The sequence below is a fragment of the Enhydra lutris genome, unplaced genomic scaffold, assembly GCF_002288905.1.
Source record: "Enhydra lutris kenyoni isolate GAN:26980312 unplaced genomic scaffold, ASM228890v2 scaffoldscaffold16, whole genome shotgun sequence".
In the NCBI taxonomy this organism is placed as follows: Eukaryota; Metazoa; Chordata; class Mammalia; order Carnivora; family Mustelidae; genus Enhydra; species Enhydra lutris.
This window is the reverse complement of record NW_019154100.1, coordinates 15,462,290-15,479,736: the sequence shown is the minus strand read 5'-3', so window position 1 is coordinate 15,479,736 and position 17,447 is coordinate 15,462,290. Positions and strand designations below refer to the sequence as shown.

At 38.1% G+C, this 17,447-nt stretch overlaps 1 pseudogene; it reads left to right on the top strand.

Moving 5' to 3' along the window:
• The first annotated feature begins 1,229 nt into the window (after positions 1-1,229).
• Positions 1,230-1,720, top strand: LOC111147428 (annotated as a pseudogene).
• Positions 1,721-17,447: the final 15,727 nt, after the last annotated feature.

The window sequence follows — 17,447 nt, the reverse complement described above, 5'->3', positions numbered from 1 at the left end:
TGGGGGGAGGGGGGTTGGGAGAGGGAGGGTGGGGTTATGGACATTGGGGAGGGTATGTGCTTTGGTGAGTGCTGTGAAGTGTGTAAACCTGGCGATTCATAGACCTGTACCCCTGGGGATAAAAATATATGTTTTAAAAAATTAAATAAATAAATAAATTTTTAAAAAATGAGTTTCACAGAGTTAGAGAGTAGGCAATGTCAAGTCTAGAACATAAAGAATCTTAAGCCATTATCTTTCAGTCTATGAAAATTAAATCAGAATGATTAATCCTGGGCACCTGGGTGACCCTGTCATTTAAGTGTCTGCCTTTGGCTCAGGTCATGATTCCAGGGTTCTGGGATCAAGTCCCACATCGGGCTCTGGCTCAGAGGGGAGTCTCCTTTGCCCTCTACTCTCCCCCTTGCTTGTGATCTCACTCTCTCTCCCTCTCAAATAAATGGATAAAATCTTTTAAAAAAAATAATTCTCTCAGTAAAACTTCCTGGCCACACTTTGTGCTTATGGAAGTACAAGAATTTCTATCCTATAAAGTAAGTTTTCACCCATTCCCCCAAAGAAATGATAATACAAATAGCTAACTACAAGTATGAATAACCCCAAATAAATAATACCATGGTGGGATGCAGCCTGTCTTATGAAGTGTCTATGAAACTTTTACATCACCAGAGAAGTCATCCTTGGTTTCCTTAACCCACAGAAAATAAGCTAAGCAGTCAAATTGTAGGAAAATCTCATATGAATAGACAAATATGTTCTACATACTTTCCTTTGCCCCATATTTTAAAAAGTAATTTTATGTTTACATACACAATTTTCAACTCTTCTTTTTAGAAAATGCCAGTCTATAGGACTTCAGTGGGAAAGGAAATCTTTTGTAATAGTACATAAATCACCTCCTGACAATATTAATAGGCATTTCCTAATTCCATATATTGTATTCATTTTATCAAACAGGAAATGCAAATTCCCATTCTTTGTTATTCTTCCATTAAAGATATGCCACTTCATTGAATTAGACTTTTGTTGAACACACGCCAACCATTAAAATGAGATTATGAATAAGAAACACACATATCCATCCTACCACTTTCATTCTTAAAAGTGCATGAGAACTCTAGCTGCCATCTTGCTTCCCCACCTGTGTGCCCTAATCTCAGCTGGTCCACCTGAGACTCCCTGAGCGCCAACCCTATTCCCTGACTCAGTTCCATTTTTGCTCCAACAAGATGAAAGAAACTATCATGAACCAAGAGAAATTCGCCAAACTGCAAGCACAAGTGTGCCCTGGTGGGAAAGGGACTGCTTGAGGAAAGTAGATGGCTCATAGAATGGCTACAGCAGATGATAAAAAAAACTTCAGTTCTCCCAAAAGAATTTAGGGATAAACAGTATCTCTGGTATTGAAGAAAGGAATATGTTCACAAACCAAGGAACAGTGATCCATTCTAACAACCCCACAGTTCAGACATCACTGGAAGAGAACACTTTCTCCATCATAGACCACACTGAGACAAAGCAGCTGACAGACGTGCTTCCCAGTATCTTAAACCAACTTGGTGCAGACAGTCTGACTAGCTGAAGAAGACTGGCTGAAGCTCTGCCCACACAGTCTGTGGGAGGAAAAGCCCCATTTGGTACCAGAGAGGATGATGATGATGATGAACTTCCACATTTTGTGGAGAATTTTCATGAAGCTTCCAAGAATGAGGTAAACTGAATTGAGTCAGCTTCTGAAGAAGGGAAAACCTGAAGAAGTTACTGGGAAGCTGCTATCTTATATTATGACTACCTGTAAATTTTGTTCATGGATCTGATAAAATCTAGATCTCTAATATTTTTAAACCCAGGCCCCTTGGACACCGCAGCTCTTTCCAGTTTTTGCTTACACACAATTCATTCTTTGCAGCTAATTAAGCTGAGGAAGCCTGGGAGTAAAGTTTGAAACAAGGTTAATAAAGTTCTTTGCCTGGGGAAAAAAAAGTGTGGGAGACTAGGAGAGAATAATGAAACATCTAAGTAGTTCTGTCCTAACACAAGAGGGGACGCATCACTTTTCAGAGCCCCACACTTAGATGGGCCTTCATTTGTATTTTTCTCCCCAAATATTATTTTATTTTGTAAATATTAAGGACTGGCTTACATATAAATGTTTCAGTTCTTCTTGATAATGGTCATTTATCTGAGATTCTTCTTTAGAACCAATAATACATACAGCAAATTAATTGGAAGTTACACTTAACATTTCTTTCCCAAATCCTAATTTTTTTCTCCCTACTTCCCTGCCTGCCCCCCCCTTTTTTAGTAATAGCTAAATTGATAATACAAATTAGGAAAGGATTTGTGTTTGTGGAGATTAGTGAAAGAATGGTGAGAAAGATTTTTTTTTTAAGATTTTTTATTTATTCATTTGAAAGAGTGAGCAAGCAAGAGCATAAGCCGGAGGGAGAGTCAGAGGGAAAGGAAGAAGCAGACACCCCGCTGAGCAAGGAGCCCAAGGCGAAGCTCCATCCCAGGACCCTGGGATCATGACCTGGGCTGAGGGCAGATGCTTAACCCACTAAGCCACCCAGGCGCCCCAAGAAAGATAATTTTTTAATGATAGAGTTTTTATTTATATTGTAGGATTTCCTTAGTGTTCAAGTTTCATATTTCTTCATACACTCTAGTCTCCCTATTGACTGCTGTCGCTCTGTATAATTGGAACTGTGAGCTGGATTCCCCAAAAAGGTTGCAGTAAAAAGGGAGAAGTGGAAAAGTTTTAAAGAAATAAAAATAAGTGTTGATTTTATTATTATTTATTATGTACCCACTATTATTAAGTATATCATTAAGTGGTCATTTAAGCCAACAATAACCTTGTAAGCTGCGTGCTATTTTTTTTTAAGATTTTATTTATTTATTTGATAGCGAGAGATCACAAATAGGCAGAGAGGCAGGCAGAGAGAGGGGGGAGGCAGGCTCCCTGCTGAGCAGAGAGCCCAGATGTGAGGCTTGATCCCAGGCCCCTGAGATCATGACCTGGGCTGAAGGCAGAGGCTTAACCCACTGAGCCACCCAGGCGCCCCATGAATGCTATTTTTAATCTACATTTCAAAAGTGTCAAAACAGTGCTTAGAGAGATTAGACAACCTGCCTAGGATCACACACAGCTATTAAGTGACAGAAGCAAGCTCGGAATCAGGCAGCCTGGCCCCAGGAATGTATCCTTTCTTAATGTCTTCTTCCCCTCCCATTTTCTCTCAGCTAAATCCAGCGTTATCTTTTTTATTATTATTTGTCTTCCTAGGCAAGAAGCAGCTTGTTTCCATTCAGAAAAATTTTAGCTGTGATATCAAATTTTTTAAAATAATCAAATGTATATAATCTGAGAGAAAGTGAATGTGACAAGCATTGATCTGTTTGACAAAAGATAATTTCTCTTATCCTTTTATCAACACTGTGATGTAGATATTTTATTTTCCCCATTTCACAAAATAAATGAAGGCCCAGGAAAGTAAAGTAACTTACCTCACGTCCCCCATCTGTTAAGCAGAGAAGGCATGATTTGTACCCATGCAGTCTGGCTCCAGAATCTTTGTTCCTGACAGGGGCTGACTTCTCCATTAAGCATACAGACAGTGCCAAGGGCTCACCATATTTTAGGGGGTCACAAAAATGTTTCAATTTGAATTTCTTCGAAAATCAGAAGTAAAAAATTAACATAGTAACATTGATTATATAATAAATATGAATGTAATAATATTGAATACATGATAATTCCTTATGCCAACAGACTTTAAAAATAACAATAAAATTATATATATATGTGTGTATATACATATATATATAAGTAAAATTTTTTTTTTTCAATGTAGGAAGCAGCCCATGAAAGCAAAAGCATTTAGGGACCCCAGATGTCAAACTATAGCCATGTTCTTAATTGCTGCGCTATGCTGCCTCTCATTAATAAATAAAATTCACAGATACACATTCTTCAGTTTAGTTGTGGAAATAATTTTCTCCCATAGTTACCTACTTATTATTTAGCATTCTTCCTTTTTCCCAGTGAATGGCATTCCATCAATTCTTCCCAACCAAAAGGGATTAAGTTTACTGCTAAACCCCATACCTAGAATCATAAGAGAAAGTGCTTGTAGACAATAAAATGTAGCTGAGGTCAATTTCACAAAATATAAGACTGAAATCAAATAAGTTGTTTCACTAAGCCTCATTAATTCAATGGAGAGCCATATTTGGGGGTGGGGGTTGGGGATTGATGACGTAGATCTGAAAATACTCTGAAGATTAAAAGGTAGTTTAAACGTTGTATCCTTACCTGTACTAATATCAAGCCTTGTTACAGTCTACATTTACTTGATTTTTTTTGCGAATATTCATGTTTTATTGGAGAAATAGTGCTATGTAACATTCCAGAGTTCCATAGCATTTAAGTGTTATATAAGATGCAGTGCACTGAGGTATGTATTTCTTTTCTGTGCTCTGAAAAATAATGAGGGTTTAAAATAAGAGATTGAGGGGCCCATACTTTGGTTCGGGGATTGACGTTAGGATAGTGGTTTTCCACTTCTGGCTCACAGTCAAGTGCCTACACAGTAAAATCTTTTCACAAGTTATAATGGTCTGCATATTTATGTCCTTCCCAAATTCATATGTTGAAACCCTATCCACCAATATGATGGTATTAGGAGGTCAGGCCTTTGGGAAATAAATAGAATTAGATGAAGTCATGAGGGTAAAGCCCTCATGAATAGGATTAACATCCTTGTAAAAGTTGCAAGAATGCTCCCTGTGTCCACCCTCTGCTGTGTGAGAATACAAGAGAAGTAGGGAATTTGTGATCCAGAAGAGGGCTCTTTCTGGGACATGACCATGTTGGTGCCCTAATGCTGGACTTGTAGTCTTAATGTTTCTAAATCAGCCAGTGTATGTTTGTTTTAGCAGCTTGAAGACAGTAAGGCACCCACACACACATATACATACATATATAATACATAGGCGGTATGAGATCGTAGTAAATAATTCTTAGAACTTTTTCAACTATATGCCCTTTGTATTTTAAAAATGTTTCATTACAATGTATTCTTCCTTTATAAAAGAACTTTAGAGTTAAAGGTATTTCCCCTTTCTCCACTGATATCTACCCACCCGCACCCATGCCTTTTCTGATATTCTTTGGGTTCTTATCTGGCAAAATAAAGACTGTTAACTTTATGTTAACACTTACATAGTTTTGTTTTGGTTTTGTTTTGTTTTGTTTTGTTTTAATTTTACCAATCCCCAATCGGACCAAACTGATGAACTACTCAAGCACCCCAAACTCTTTATAAAAGATGCTCTGGTATTCCATGTGACAAACAATTTCTCCTTTTTCCTGAATGAGCTCATTAAGGCTCTAGGTGCCAGAGAGACTGATAGCCTTAGGGCACTACAGAAAAAAAAAAAAAAAACCAAAAAAACAAAAATGGAACAAAAATGGAAATGTGAGTATCATTTCATCAATACTAATCAATACCAATTTTCTCCTATTCCTATTGTAACCATTTCTTAGGAAAGAATGTCTTTTATGTCCACATGGTGATATTAAATCAATAGAATTAGTAGCCCTTGGGGTCGACTCCTACTGCTGCTTTGCTGCTTTGTTTTTGCTCAGAAAATTTGCACGAGCTTTAGTCCTACACAATGTTCTGCCAGGGAAAAATAGTCGGTGTTCAAACACTTTTGATAAGTTTACTCTGTCTCAACCCCAACCCCTCACCATCCCCAACTCTAGGTGGCCCTAAACCACCTCCACTGAAATTTAGTTCACTGGGAACCTTCTCATATTAAAGGCTCTGGTAAGTGCCAACGGGTTATTTGTTTTATTTTATTTTAAATTAACTTAATTGCTTTCAACTCAGCATTTCTTAAACTTACCCCAGCACAGCACCCCCCCACCCCACCCCAACACCTATTAGTGTTCCAAGATAACATCCTTCCCTCAGGACAAACTTTGAGAACTGTGTTCCCTTTATTGTGTAATCACAGTCATCAAGACTACACCTTAGAAAGTACTTGAAACTAGACTTGCACAATTCTTCAGCATCCCTTCATTCATGTCTTGAGGTGAATGGGAGTTGAATGACCTGAGGTTTATGTCTCTGTTTCTCTGCTCACTCATTCTATGACTTGTGGGTGAATCCTTTCACTTTTTGAGTACCGGTTTCCTTCACTTTATTTTTATTTACTTATTTAATTTGTTTCACAGAGATGCCCATTTTATTGAAGAAATTTTATCAGACTTTATAAAGTTGCCCCACATTTCTGAATGTGAATCTTTATGTGAATCGAGCTTTATAATTGTTATTGGAAATAATGCTTCAGATTTAATGTCTACTTTGCCACATATACCTAAGCAGTTTTGAGACTTGACTTTTTAGGCAGATACATTTTACTCAGGGGGGCTTGGTTAACCTGCATTATTAGCATATGTGTGAAATTATGCTAATAATTAATAATAAACTTAGGGACCACACTGTCTTCAGCTTTTTCTCACCAAGGCTAACCCCCAGGGGGTGTAGATTAGCGGGAGGCTTGCTCTCATAGCATATCCCTTTCTGTGGATTTTGCTAACCCAGTAAACAGATTTTTTTCAGCAGAGGGAAATGGAAAGTATAAAAGTAGGTGGGTAGCTTGTTCAGTGATTGAACCTAAAAATCAAGTGTGTATTTGGAAAAGTATACTTTGTAAGAACAGCGATTGTGAAAGGTTGCATGATGGGACAGTTCCAGGAAATCATAAAGGCTCTCAAGCGATCTCGAAATAATCAAGTTCAGGGTTTCCTTGACTTTAAAAAGGGCCACTAATACTGCTAGTGCTAGTGCTGTTCTCAAGACCCCATGAGAAAATCAAGCAATATATAAAGTGTTCAGTGCCCAGAGCAGAACTCAGTGTTTCTTCCCACTCATCCCTCACCCTCCTATGTTTCACAAATGAGAACAGTTAAAAATTAACAACAACAAAAAATTCTAATTAAAAAACAAAACAAAACAAAACACTTTTCCCATTCAAGTTTTTATAATTTTGAGGAAATTGTCTACTTTACTCATCTTGGGTTAGTGGGCTACCTGTGATTTCCATGACTACTGAAAAAATAATTTTACGTGAGACTAATTGCAAAGCAGATCAATTTTTAGAATAAATGTCCTCGAAAATGTCTCTTTAATTTCCATTTAATTGGAACAGATTCATTTGCCGTCCTTATTCATGCAAAACTCCCATTGACATCACTTAGTTCCAAACTAAATTAAGTAATGTAAATGATAAAAGCAGAATCACTGCACAGAAGCAAGAATATTGGGCTCCTTCTGTGGCTCCACACAATTGCAGAATCTAGCAGAAGGGTACTCGGTGGCAGAACAAACCCTGTGAGGCAAGACCCTAAGCGAAAGCATAAACAAGAAAAAGTAGAATTTGAGGTCCTGTCATGGACACTTGGAGACAGGATTTATAGAAGAGAGTGAAAGATTCCATCTTGCCTTGAACGTGCCTCTAGTTAACTGTATTCATTCAAGGGGTACATGGTGCATGCTTAGTTTGAGCCAAGTCCAGTTTTAGGCAGGCTTGTAAACAATCCTTAAGACCACTGGGATCCACCCTACTTTCCAGAGCTTACAACTTGTGGTAGGCGGAGGAGGAGAGAGGAGGGGTCAGGAAGGAAACAAAAACTAGGACACATATGTACACGAGTTGGAAAATCTTATACAAGCTGAATCCTATGTTGAAAATAAGACAGATTAATATGCTAGAGAGAGTGAGTAGGAGAACCATGGGGTCATGTCATGAAAAGCCCTTTCAAAGGGGTGTTTTGTTGCTATTGTATCTCTACTTTTAGCTTATGCTTCCCATTTGGTTGGGGATGCTGTATTATCTGTGCACTTCTCATGTAAGACAATGCCTGGTACACTGTGGTAATGAATATTGAATAGAGAATTTAATAGTAGGAAATACATTCGAACTTCAGCATAAGGGATTTAGTTCAGTTATTATTAGACATATCCCAACCCTAGAGTATTAAATTCCTAAATGGTATTGTTCCTCTAAGTTCTCGATTTCCTTTGTGTCTTAGTCTGCTCAGGCTGCCATTATAAAATACTATAGAATAGGTGCCTGACACTTATTTTCTCACAGTTCTTAATATTGGAAATACAATATCATGGTGCCAGCATGGTCGTGTTCTGGGGCTCTCTCTTCATAGCTTGGCTTTTTCCTGTGTGCCAACATGGCCTGCTTGTGAAGGGGGAAGGGGAGCATGGGGAGGGGAGAGGGTGGAAAGGAGGGACCGTTGGGGAGGGAAGGAGGGAATAAGAGAGGGACTGAGAGAGGGAAGGGGGAGAAGTGGGTGGGGGGTAGGAGAGAAATCCCTTTCTCTTCTTTTAAAGCCCCTAATCTGTCTTGAGGGCCCCACTCTCATGATCTCATTTAACCCAAATTACCTCCCAGAGGCCTTCTCTCCCAATGTTATAACATTCCAGGTAGGGCTTCAACATATGTGTTTTGAGGGGGATGCAAATATTTAGCCTGGAACATTGGTTTAGCAGCTTTAAAAATAGGATGATTTTACTAAATCCTTCAAGACATCACTCAACTATGTGTAGGAATACAGCCATGTATAAGATAAAGTCCTTGTTGCAGTAGAGCCTTCAGTCTAATTTTGGAAGCCATTTTGAATACATTCGAATGGCAAATAAATCTGTTGACTCTGTGACAGATTGGATATTTTTAAGAGAAAAACGTCCTTATGGGGCGCCTGCGTGACTCAGTAGGTTAAGCATCTGCCTTAGGCTCCGGTCATCATTTTAGGGCTCTGGGATTGAGCGGGGAGCCTGCTTCTCCCTCGCCCCTTCCCCCCACCCTCCTCCCTGCCCATTCTCTCTCTCTTAAATAAATAAATAAAATCTTAAAAAAAAAAAAGTCTTATAGAGACCTCTAAATGGTCCACAAATGATGACAGCCTCCTGATATTCACTGCTTTGTGCCATCCCTCTCTCACATTGGATTGGTCTTTGTGACCAATAGCATACAACAGAAGTGATGGTTTGTGACTTGCAAGGCTAGTCATAAAAGACTGGGGCCTCCATCTTGAGTTTTCTATCTTTTGGGTTATTTGCACTTGGGAAGCCATGTCATCGGCGGCCCTACGGAGAAACCCGTGTGGTGAAAAACTGAGCTGTATAGCCTGTAGTCACAAGGAGCTGGGACTGCCAACCACCACATGAGCAAGCTTAGAAGCAGATTTCCCTCCAGATGACTGCAGCTCTAGCCCACAGCTTGACTACAATCTCAAAAGAGACCCTGAGCCAGAAACACCCAACTGAGTTGTTTCTAGATTCTTGATTGAGAGATACTGTGAGATAATAATCGTAGGTCGATTTTAGCTATTAAATTTGGAGGGTGTTTAGTATAGATAAGTAATGAGTCAGGGCAGTTAGTTTGAGAAACAATGGTGTGGAGTATTCTTGACAATTATATTAGATACTGAAGGCTTAAGTAAATTAACAAATCTTATTAAGTATGGCTGGATGTGCTGTAGAATATGGTGCTGATATCAAACTAGGTGAGCTACCTACCGATGCTTCTTCCTGCTGTAAGATTACATCATCCAGAATCAAGCACTGATATCTTCAATTGTGTCATAAATGATTCAAATAACAAGAACTATTTATAACAAATGTCATGGCTTTTTCCTCTATTTTAACTGATAACATTTATTATTTTAAGAATTCTGAGTGGATTTTGGGGGTGTGTGTGAGAATGTGTGTATGTATAGGAAAAAATATCTGTTCCAACTCTAAATGCTAAATTATTTTTAGGTCTCCTCCATACACACACCTGAGGCAATGAGGTTCTGCTTCCTGAATGCCTTTCTGATAATGGCTTCCTTTATTGACTCAAATGATACCCATCTTCCTAACAAAGGTAAGGCTTTCGTTCATAATTAACTTCTTTTCTGGGTGGACTGTGTTGCCCTGAAATATATTTGATAAACTAATAAGCATTGATAATATTTGACAGAATGGAAACAGGGTGTAACTTCAATTTGGAATATAAAAGTGAACCAAGAATAAAAACCTGAGTTTTATTTAGAGTGTGTCATACAGATACAAAGAAGATTTGTAGCTTTCTTTGATGTGCTTACATGAAATGCCTGTAGTCAAACGGCTATTTTTAAACTTGAGAAGGAATTCAGGACAAAAGGAACATTTTAAATATAAAAGGGAATTCAGGAAGATCACAAAGAAGTGAAATCACTATTATGAAGTTCAAAGACACATTGTTCTTCAAATACCAAGAATCTGACTTAAGTATCATTGGTGACCCTCATTCAAGGAAGACTTTCTAGGTTTTAAGGAAGTTACAGATATGAGGCCATTCTTTTGCCTCCTTTTTAGAAACTGTTCTGTTTTGAGCATCTATTCTATTTTACTTTCTTGAGATTACTTTCTCTGTTGTGCTTTCTTGTCAATTCTCTCTCTCCTTCAACTACCATGCTGGACTTTTTGAACCCTATAATGAGATCTTAGAGGCAAGATGACTGGCCTGCTGTGTCAGGCGTCAAGCCCGCCAACCACCAGAGACCAGAGGAGGGTTCTGGTGTGCCAGTCCCTGGCCGGAGGAGGATAATTATTAGAGACCAAGAATTGGTCCACACATAGATGGGAAGGTAGAAAATTGTTTTAAACGTGGGTAGGAAGTCAGGCTGAGTGTTCCCAGGTGTCAAGGACATTTCTAAAAGTCATCCAGAAGGTCACAGGAATATAAATATGGCATCAATGAGGACTGACTGAGAGTTGAGATCTATCGTCTGACATCAGAGTAAAGTTCCAACCGACAAGAAACGTGGCTTTTATGGAGTACCAACTCTGCAGTTTAAATACATCAGCTCGTTTCTCCCCCACAGCAATTTTGGAAAATAGATTTTATATCCATTATATAGATGTGGAAACTGAGATCTAGAAAGATAAGGTGATTTGCCTTGTGTTGGAGCCAGTATTCAAATCCATGACCCTCTGAGGCCAATCCTCTTTCTATTATACTGTTTTTTTCTCCTGTCCTGTGGTTGATTAAAAGTAAGAAAGTCAGGGGGTTGCTTTCAAAAGTGTTCTATGGGCATCGAGTACAAACCCTTCATCTAATAAATTTTTAAAAAGGTCATATTTGTACAAGCTATGATTCTGAATTATATATTTCAGATACTTTGCTTTTGGCCCCATAAATATCACTGCTTTCGAAATCACAAAGAATGTTGTTATTATTGTTTTTAAATGAGATAAACCTACAAATGTGAGAAATATATTCAGTTGAGTGTAGCTTTTAATTTTCTTTTTCTTTTTTTTTTAATAACATATAATGTATTATTTGTTTCAGGGGTACCAGTCTGTGATTAATCAGTCTTACACAATTCACAGCACTCACCACAGCACCTACCCTCCCCAATGTCCATCACCCAGTCACCCCATCCGTCCCACCCTCTCCCCTCCAGCAACCTTCAGTTTGTTTTCTGAGATTAAGAGTTTCTTATGGTTTGTCTCCCTCTCTGGTTTCATCTTGTTTCATTTTTAGAGCAAATTTTAATCTAAAAGCCATTTCTACTCAGGTAGTCAGCCCTTGCCAATTGTCCAACAGATTTTTGTTTTCAGAAAGTCATTGCTCATAACATTGCTTAAATATTTGAAATTTGTTTATATTTGTAGAGCAAGGCCGTTCAGGAGCCTGCTATCCATTTACTGGATATCCATTCATCCTCCAGCAAGCATTTGACACCTTCTCTGTGTCAATGACTAAGGACACACTTGTAATCAAGATCCTAAGGAGTTTATCAAATGAAGGACAGTAAGAAACATTTACACATAATTTAGAGCTATGGAAAAATGTCACCTTTGAGAGCCAAGAAGGAGGAATTCTCCTAATTCTCCTTTGGGGATCATAATTGGGTGAAACAAACTCTTTCCAGGAGGACTTTCTAGAGGAGGTACCTTGGGAAGCCAGCCTGGAAATACTATTCCTCCCAATGTCTAATACACATAAAAGGTTAGCTTGTTAGTTACTTAGAGTGTTCTCAAGTTGTGTCCCAGAGGAGTAAAATTCCATTTCTAAAATGGACCTTTAGAACCCTTTTTGCCTTTGTTAACTAATCCATCTTTTACATTTGAGGAAAGTATAGCAACCATATCTCCATTTCTTGCTGTGGTCCAGAAAACAACTATGAGAGTAGAGATTGGTGAACTTTGTTGCTGTTTTACTCTTTTTTATTTAAATTGCTTATTTTATTTTATTTTATTTTATTTTATTTTATTTTATTTATTTTTGCTGTTTGTTTGAAAGTTACCAATGCCATGCTTTTGGTTTTTAAAAATGTAAGATGTCGTCTTTCAAAAGGAAAGTTAAGGATTTGTATTTTGTTCTTTGCTTATCAATTATTCCAAATTATGTATCATTTAAAAGTTATGATCCCTGACCACCTACATATATTGACCTTCTACAAATGGAAACTTCTTCAGTTCTTACAAAACTAATTCTAATCTAAACTACTAATTCATTCATTCTTTCAGTGGTTTAAAAAACTTGACTATAATACATGCATATTGTAACCAACCACTATAAGTACTAGGAGAAATATTCAGTTACCTTTTACTTCACATTAATCAGATCTACTAGAGGTACATATGACTAAAAATAAAAATGGTTATATCCGGGGCACCTGGGTGGCTCAGTGGGTTAAGCCGCTGCCTTCGGCTCAGGTCATGATCTCAGGGTCTTGGGATCGAGCCCCACATCAGGCTCTCTGCTCAGCAGGGAGCCTGCTTCCTCCTCTCTCTCTGCCTGCCTCTCTGCCTGCTTGTGATCTCTGTCTGTCAAATAAATAAATAAAATCTTTAAAAAAATGGTTATATCCTTTCTGATGATAAAAAAAATCAACATGTTTAGATAAATATAGTATCTATAGAAAGAAAAAAGAAGCATAGATATATATTGTACATACTCAGTGGGGGTGATATTGCCCCCAAGTGTTGAAAATGCATTCTTGGAGGAATAACTGTTAAGTATTATAACAGTTTGTGACTCTCCAAAGAATTACAGGACATGAACAGATACACAGTATATTTCTGATATTAAAATTTAATGAGAGGGCAGTTAGGAATAAAAAATGCCTGAAAAGTTTCCTTAAGGGGAAGTAATGAAACAATGTTGAGAAACTATGGTGTCTCTGTGTGTGTGTGTGTGTGTGTGTGTGTGTGTGTGTGTATTTTGTATGTGTATATATGTATACCTTTTTGTGCATTATTTTCAGTTTTGAACAAAAAGAGGATATATTACTCTCTTTATTCTGTCTCATGCTTTTTCACTTGATGTGATAAGCCACATGGGAATCAGGGTTGACACAAGCAAATGCTCACAGGGCTCAGCTGGGTAACACAAAGAAGAGAAAAATGGATTGGGGAAGAATGTGGACCATAGTAAAATTGAGAGCCCATGCTCCTTTACCCCTTAAGGAGTAACAATGTTCAGCTCCAGCTACTGTAGCCATGAAGGAATTTGGACGCGGTGTTATTATATGCTCTCATTTGTCATGCAGTACTGGAAATCTGAATTTTAGAAGTTGACAGTGATTTCCCCATGAGGGTCAACATTATGTGGGTCAAGCCAAACATGTCCTTGCTAATAAACATGCAGGCCTCCCTTTGGATTTTAGTAGAAGTCCAATCCAGGTTTCTCAAGAAAGATTCAGAAACCAATTATAACAAAATCCCCTGCCACCAGATTTGTATGTGATGTGTTTGCTGGGCCCCAGCTCAGGCGTACTGAATTAGAAACTCTATGGATCCACCAGGAATCTGAATTTTTAACATGGAGTTTCTTATGCTATCTTAAGTTTGTGAACCAAGGACATTGCATACTTTTTTTTTTTTTTTTTTAAAGATTTTATTTATTTATTTGACAGAGAGAGATCACAAGTAGGCAGAGAGGCAGGCAGAGAGAGAAAGGGGAGGAAGCAGGCTCCCTGCTGAGCAGAGAGCCCGATGCGGGCCTCGATCCCAGGACCCTGGGACCATGACCTGAGCCGAAGGCAGAGGCTTTAACCCACTGAGCCACCCAGGCGCCCCATTGCATACTTTTTAACAGCTACACAACCAAAATTGAACTTCAAAACATGAAACTATAATACTTTTTAAAAAATCATCCCCTTATCTATACTACATCTTCTTTAGACACGCATCAATCAATGGACACTCGGCTGCTTTCATAGTTGGACTATTTTACATAATGCTGCTATAAACATAAGGGTGCATATATCCCTTTGAATTAGTTTTCTTATATTCTTTGGGTAAATACCCATAGCGCCATTGCTGAATCATAAGGTAGGTTTTTTTTTTTTAACTTTTTGAGCAACCCCCATGCTGTTTTCCACAGTGGCCACACCAGTTTGCATTCCCACCAGTCAAACACCAGGGCTGCTTTTTCTCCAAACTTCCCCAGTACTTGTTGTTTCTTGTGTTGTTGATTTTGGCCATTCTGACAGGTGTGAGGTGATAGCTCATTGTGGTTTTGATTCGCATCTCCCTGATGATCAGTGATGAGCATCTTTTCATGTGTCAGTTGGCCATCCGAATAAGTCTTCTTTGGAGAAAAGTCTGTTCATGTTTCTGGCCATTTTTAATTGGATCATTTGTTTACTGGGTGTTGAGTCTTTAAGTTCTTTATATATTTTGGATAGTAACCCTTCACTGTATATGTCATTAGCAAATATCTTCTCCCATTCCACAGGTTGTGTTTTAGTTTTGTTCATTGTTTCTTTCATTGTGGAGAAGCTTTTTAAACAATGGACTATTATTTAGCCATGAAAAAGGATGAAATTTTGCTATTTGTAATGACGCAGATAGAGCTAAAGAGTATAACGCTAAGTAATATAGTCAGAGAAAGGCAAACACCATATGATTTCACTCATGTGGAATTTAAGAAGCAAACAAGTATAGAAAAATAAATGAGAGAGAGACAAGTCAAGAAACATTCTTAATTATAGAGAATAAGCCGATTGTTACCAGAGGGGAAGGCTGAGGGAGGCTGGGTTGAACAGGTGATGGAATTAAAGAGTGCACTTGTGAAGAGCAGCAGGTATAGAAGTGTTGAGTTACTGGATTGCACACCTGAAACTAAACTCTCAGGAGTGAAAATAAAAACTTCAAAACAGAAACCATTCCCTTATTGCTTCTAGGTGGCTCAGTGGGTTAAGCCTCTGCCTTCGGCTTGGGTCATGATCTCAGGGTCCTGGGATCGGGCCCTTCATCGGGCTCTCTGCTCGGCAGGGGGCCTGCTTCTCCCTTCTCTCTGCCTGCCTCTCTGTCTACTTGTGATCTCTCTCTCTGTCAAATAAATAAATAAAAATTAAAAAAAAAAGAAATTGCTTCTAAATTTTTCCCTCTATAAATAATACTTCAGTAAACATTCTTATGCACATTGCTTTTATTTTTATAGGGTAGATTCCAAATCAGATTATGGGGTCCAATTTTAGGATGCAGTAGATACTATAAAATTACTTTAAAAATGTTGCATAAAGTCACATTCTGACCAGCAATATATGTGAGTGCCCTTATCCCAATACTGACATCCCTGGGTAGTAAAAAAATTTTTAACATTCTTTCTTATTTATTTTTTTTAAAGATTTTATTTATTTATTTGACAGAGAGGGAGAAAGAGAGCACAAGCAGGGGAGTGGCAGGCAAAGGGAGAAGCAGACTCCTCTCCAAGCAAGGAGCCTGATGCGGGGCTAATATTCTTTATTTTTTAAATGCATAATATTCTGACTTCTTGTATAATTAAGATTTTTTAAATCATGTGTTTGCCTTTCCTCTTGTTGGGAAGTTTGCAGATATCCCCAGGCTGACAATGGCAGGTTTGATAGAGCCAAGACCTTCAGTTTCTTTGATACCTTCCCTTCTTCCTAGGCTCCACCCTCCCATCAAATCCCTGCTTTTTCTTCTCACAGGGAGCCCACTAAGCTACTAATTATCTTTCACCATTTTGGCAGGTCTCTAAGTTTTCTTTTGGAATTATAGTCATCTGTTTATTTCCTTTGCACATTTGGCTACTTAGTAATTGATTTTTTTTTCTTACCTATTTGATGTAGCTCTGGGCAAACTAGGCCATTAACAATTTGCTTTATATATTTTTAAGAAACAAATTATAAAAGTTACTATTTTACTTAATAATCAACCCAATTTGAACACATTTTATTTCATTTTAATCATATTAATAATTTAAAACAAGCAATATAATTTTTCTTTTTTTGCTGCTTTTAGAAACTCATCATTTAACATCATGCATTTTCAGTATAATGCTATAATAAGTTAACTGCAGAAAAGCCACTAAAGAATGCTATTTTATTTTATTAAATAACAGCAAAGGAACTGTAAAGATTTAAGTAGCTTATATGAAAGTTAAGAACTTTCCAAACTTGGATATGAATTTTTTTTTTTTTTGTAAGGTGGGGGCTTTCTCTCAAGAGCTTCTATTTCAAAACCCAAATGGGATTTCAAAATACGAGTAAATAAATGTCAAAGCCTCTTGGCTTCTTCTCTGCCATTCTTTGCCTGAAATCCTGCCAAAATGAAATTTTCCATTCAAGGACTGGCATTTACTAAGCTGATTTTTCTTAAAGACTCACTTTCAAAAGTAGTGGAAATTCTGAGCAACTTTTGACGTTCCTCTCTGTGGACAGAACAGCTTCCTCTCTATAGACATTTTCCACAATGGCAACTTTTTCTGAAAAACGAATTTTTCAGTCCTTGAAATATGTTAGGCATCTAGGTCTATTGGTCCCCCCCACCCCAGTGCCAAACCCAGAAGATAAACAGCAGCCAAACTAAAAGCTAGTGTTTCATTAGGTATCATAGCACAAAAAGGAAAGAGAAAGGGCAGAAGAGAAAGTGGGAGAAAGGAGCATGGTCCAATAGTTCACTTGCTAGAGGGGCACATTTATCTCAGAAAAAATTGTGCTGTATCAACAAAACTGAGCTGTAGCGAGACTGACTGTCTGCTTATTCACATAACATCATTTTCAATTACTGTTAAGATCAAATAGTTAAGAGCTGAGTGCGTTTAAAGAATCCAAAGGCGGAACTGTGGATCCCCCCCCCGCCCCCGCCCTCACTACAGAGTAAAATCGGAGGATTAGGGCGCTGCTTCTTTTTGCCAGTCTAGCGTTGGTGGGGAGAAGGGGGAGTGCTTTGCGGAGCCCGTGAAAGAGTGAGGACTTGGGAAGTGGAAACTAAAACTGTCAGCCAGAAAAATCCTGCAGTATTCCTAAATGAAAGTTCAAAAAGTTAGCAAGGAAACTGTGGGATGAATGAAAGGTAAAATCGAAAATTACAGGAAGCTGGTTGAGAAAACTGAAATCTGCAATCGAACTT